Source organism: Pteropus medius, unplaced genomic scaffold (genome assembly GCF_902729225.1).
Source record: "Pteropus medius unplaced genomic scaffold, Ma_sr-lr_union100, whole genome shotgun sequence".
Taxonomy (NCBI): Eukaryota; Metazoa; Chordata; class Mammalia; order Chiroptera; family Pteropodidae; genus Pteropus; species Pteropus medius.
This window is the reverse complement of record NW_024349800.1, coordinates 24,239,625-24,244,723: the sequence shown is the minus strand read 5'-3', so window position 1 is coordinate 24,244,723 and position 5,099 is coordinate 24,239,625. Positions and strand designations below refer to the sequence as shown.

Below are 5,099 nucleotides of genomic sequence, written 5' to 3'. Positions count from 1 at the left end.
ATGAAGAATGTGAACTCCATCAGGGCAGGGATTTTGTGTCTTTTGATGTGTTGTATTCCCAATACGTAGCACAATGCTTTGAGCCTCGTAGATTTACTTAGTATTCATTAGACAATTATTAATTTAATAAATGGGGTTTTCACTTAAAAATATCAAAGAAAACCAAAATCATAAAACTGTCATTCAAAGTTGTACTCCTTATAGCAAAACTAGGTACAAGTTACAATGTTGCCTTTAAGCTTGCAAAATCTTCTGAAAAGTAATACGATTTTAATAAGAGAGAGCAGAATGAACTATTGGCAAAATTGTTTGATCAAATAACATTCCTAGGCATTGAAAATATCCATAGCATACAATGTTGATGAGCAATTAATATCATACATGTAGTGCAGCAGTTTCAATTTCCAGCATGATATGTATGAAGAAGTACTCAACAGGTTACTGTTTATTACTGACAACTGCAAGATTGTGGTAATTATTATTTTGTAAACTGTGATGTAAGCTAGAGAAGAGGCATGCACAAGGTAGCTTTGTAAGTAGCTAGGGAGTGTGTTTTTACAAGAATAAAAGAAGTTGAGCAGTCAGTAACAGGTCTGTTTTTGCTTCAGTTGTTCAGGAAAGGGTGAATTTTTTAAATACAATCAAGTTATGACCTCTAAATATATATCTTTTTAGCATGTGTTGTGTAAAAAAAACGTACAACTATAACACTCTCCTTTTCTACACTGAAGTATGCTGGTTATCAGGAGAAAGATGCTCACATAGTTTTTGAAATAAATGATGGGACATTGATATTGCCAGATAATAATTCCCAACAAGTGTAACTTAGTACTATATTCAATATCTGAAATAGAAAAACATTATTTCAGAGATAAAGTATGGTTTTTAATGTTGAAAATGTCAAGATTTCTTCAGAAGACTGAACTATGGCACAAAAACTTAACTCTTGCTCAACAGTTGACTTTCTTTCCTTGGAGAAAGATAGCAATGATTCATTATTGGAAATATTTTAAAACAGTATCCAAAAATTGCGACAAAATGTGAAGAAATATCCAGCAGCTTTCACGAAGTCTCTTTGCTTCTCAGGCTATGTTCTACTCTCTGTAAGCCCAGTCACTAACTGAGTGGCAGCTCTCTCTGGCTTCCATGTGATTGCCCTTGACCTGGAATTTTTTTCCACCTGGCCTTGTCTAGCAGATTGCCCAAACTATGCATGAGTTGGGTTTATTTTATAACTCTATTCATCTGGGACAGGCTTCTGCAACACGGCTACTTGGCTCATGCCCAGTGCCCTGGTAAGTGGGGTTCTAACTGATTCCAGCTTGCTGCTGTTTTTTGCACTATTTGGAAATGCTTTTTATTTAACACCACATTGGGTAGGGGGGTGTATATTCAATGCCCTCCAAGATTGTGAATTCCTACCGATTTTTCTTTTGCCTTTCCTGTCTAGCCTTATTATTTCACAATATGTTAAAATATATTATCTTGTTCATACTAAATATAGTCATCCAGTAATTATTCAGAGGAAACCACTGGCTGGATGCTGTATCTGGTTACCTAAACTTTATTCCAGTTATTGAAAACACAGAAAAAAAGAAACAGAGTTCAGTCTACTCTTTATAATTCATCAAAAGCTCTTAATATTTCATGGGAAATGACCAATAAACTTTAGTCAAGAATATCTATTGATTTTATAGGAGATAAATTTATTGAATTTAGCAAAGACTTTTCAGAAAGACCTCCTAATTCCAACTCAAACTTTTGTTACAAAAATCACAGTAATGGCCCACTTACTTGCAATGTGTAAATAACTCTGGTAACTGCATTTACCTTGGCATACACAGCATTTGTGGACTGTGACTTTACCATTGTGAAGTTAGAGTAATTTGAAGAGTCAGATTGAGAGGATGGTACAGAACAGCAAGAGTACTCTAGAGTCAGAGCTGATATTTAGCTGATCCACAATTAGAATAGCAGGCCGATGGTTTATAGCTGTCATTCAATCTGCTTCCTTCCTCAATAGCAGCCAGCCCCACAGATTGCTGCCGGGCCATCTTGGTCTATCAGTAAGGCCACTTTAGGTCTAGTGGCTTCCTCTACACCCTTTTAGGTGTCTGGGAATCATCGTGTTGGGCTTTCAGAAACTTCCAGGTAAAGATTCACTGTCCATTATGGTAGCTACCAGGCATGGGCAACTATTTAAATTTAAATTAATTAAAATCAAATAATATTAAAACTTCAGTGCCTCATTTACACTAGCCACATTTTAAGTGCTCAGTAGTCCCAAGTGGCTAGAGGCTACAACCAGGTATACTATGTAGCTTTCATCATAGAGAGTTCTATTGAACTGTGCTGCTCTAAAGTCTTGGCTGGACTAGATACAGGGCCCAGCTTTTTCTTAAAGCTCTTGACACCTCCCCAGAGCTCTGACAAAGCCTTGGAAAAAAGAAAATTATCTCTCTCTCTCAGTTCTCAGATGAGATAGATACTGCCATCTCAGTTGCCCCTTTCCAAGGCTTGTGTCAGAATAGAGTGAGAATAGTGCAGTAAGTCCTGTCATAGGGATCCACCAGCATCTAGCCGTTCGTTAATTTTCTTCCAACCTTTTCTTCTTTCTAGTCTAGGAAATTCATTTTTCATCTCTGTGAAAGGAAATTTTATTATTGTTTATGCCAGTACTGTCCAATAGGAACATGTGAGCCACATATATAATTTAAAGTTTTCCAGTAGCCACATTACAAAAAGTAAAGGAACAAGTGAAATCAATTTTATGTCTTTCATGTAATGTATGTAAAATATTATATACATTAAATGAAAGACATAAAATTGTAGCTTTATGTAGCTTTAAGCCAATGTATATAAAATATTATTTTAACAGCTAGTCAATATAAAAATTATTAATAAGATATAGGCCCTTCTTTTTACATAAGTCTTTGAAATTAATGTATATTTTATACTTACAGCACATCTCAATTTGAACCAGCCACATTTCAAGTGTTCAATAGTCACATGTGGCTAGAGGTTATTCTATTGAACAGTGCAGGACTCTAACTGGATTCATTACTCCCTAAAGGGCTAGGATTTTGAAACTCAAAAACCAAGGAAAAATTCTGTTTCTCTGCATGCTGTTATACTCCTTTCCTGAAACAATCAACAAAAACCAGCCTCAGTGAGGGTGGGTATGATGCCGCGGGTGTCTTGGGGAGGGGTATGAGAGGAGAGAGCCCATAGTATAAAAAAATAACTGGAAAAACAACTACTACAAAAACCATTGGTTAACATTTCAAAGTATTAGCCTGCCACAGCAAATTTTTTAAGTACACAAAAATTGCTGTAGGATAAAAATTTTTGCTATGGGTTTAAAAGAAATAATTTTGTTAGCAGTTAAAATTGCAGTAATATTGTTGTATATAGTATAACTGCTAGTATAACTGGAAAACAATATAAAAAACTGCAGTGTTATTATTGGGAGTAAATCTTATTACCATGACCAAGGCACAGATAAATTCTATTAGTAGTTAAATCCTGTAATAACAACCTCTGACAATTTTTACTGCAAAAACTGTAAAACCTAAAGATAAGAATTTTATCACCAGTAATGATAATAATTCAAGCCGATGGTTGCATTTCATAGAGTAGAATCTTCATTTTGGAGGTTTCTGAAACAGTGACTAGAAAAGCTGCTTCAGTGAAAATAATTTCTATCATTTAGAAACTGTCATGGCAGAGATTTAAAGTTTTTGGGTGTCATTTCCATTTATTTCTTTGTATTCTATCTTCACTCTAAGCTTGATGATATTTGAAGGCAAAATTGAAATTATTTTAAATGTTGAAGCTTCTGTTAAGTAAAACTTCTATAAAATTTTGTGATCAATACCAAAGTCAAATGGACAGGACAATTAAAGTAACTTGTACCCACAGATTTATTATATGCAGATTAGGCCTAGGACAGAAAAATGATGAATCAAGACCTGAGTAAACAGGGGATTAGAAAGGGGCAGAACTACAGTGGGCCATTCTATCTCAGAAGAGGCAAGGTCAATAGAATGTACATACTAGTAGGCAAGGGGGATAGGGGCCTTAAAAAGAAGGTAACTTGTAGCATTCCAACAGCTCTCAGCTAATATATGGCATGAAAGGTGGTCATGAGAATTGAGGGTAAGTGAATTCTTAGTGATTATTATAAAATTCTGAGTCCACAGTGATTATTGGTGTTCCACTCTTGATAATCACCGAGTTAATGAGAAAGGAACAATGTAAATACACTCTTTTGAGATCCTTTAGTCCTTGAAGTAGTGATGTTTTGTAATAACTAAGTATTGTTTGAAGGTCTGTTTGTTTCTTGTTTATTTTGCTATCAAGTACAATAGTATCCTTTATCAATTACCATTTATTGACTGTTTACTATGTGCCAGGTACTTTACATATACGTCTTCCATCTTCTTAATATCCCAGAAAGGTAGGCATGATTATTTGTTTGACAGAACAGAACTCAGAGAGAGATTAAGCAGTGCCTGCTGAACATCTGTTTCTGAAAACAGGGAACGTATCATTTTTGTACTATTATTAGTATTTAATATGATAATTACTCGAGTTGATATTCAGTAATTATCAGCTACCTGGGCAAAAAAATCTTAAAATATTCTATATTAAAGGTTCTTCAATAAATTTAGTTAGCAGAAAGGTTGTTTAAATAGAAAAAAGAGTTACCAGGGAAGAAGTAGCTGCTCTATGGGACCTTCAGGAGTCAGTTTGTAAAATTGAGCTCAGCAGCAAAACAATGTCAAGTTCTGCTTTTAAGTCCTTGGTCTCTTCCTAGCTACCTTTGCAGCTAGAATGAAAAAGAAGAGTTTACATCCAAGAAAAATACTTCCCTTAAAAAGAACTGTCTTTTGAGAAACTCTTTGTTGGCCTCAAAATTTTCTACAACTTGAGAAAGATTCCCTGGGAGTCAAGCACACTTTTTTTCTTTTCTTTTCTCCCTCTCCTCTCCTCTCCTCTCCTCTCCTCTCCTCTCCTCTCCTCTCCTCTCCTCTCCTCTCCTCTCCTCTCCTCTCCTCTCCTCTCCTCTCCTCTCCTCTCCTCTCCTCTCCTCTCCT

General features: G+C 35.5%; 1 long non-coding RNA gene across 1 annotated transcript in view; it reads right to left on the bottom strand.

Annotated features, from left to right (window-relative positions):
• Nucleotides 1-4,672: 4,672 nt before the first annotated feature.
• The window catches only part of LOC120621596 (uncharacterized), a 2,087-nt gene continuing 1,660 nt past the window's right edge, over nucleotides 4,673-5,099 (bottom strand). Inside the window, exon 3 of the long non-coding RNA XR_005658201.1 lies at nucleotides 4,673-4,831. This is a non-coding gene — a long non-coding RNA (uncharacterized LOC120621596). The remainder of the gene's footprint in view (nucleotides 4,832-5,099) is intronic.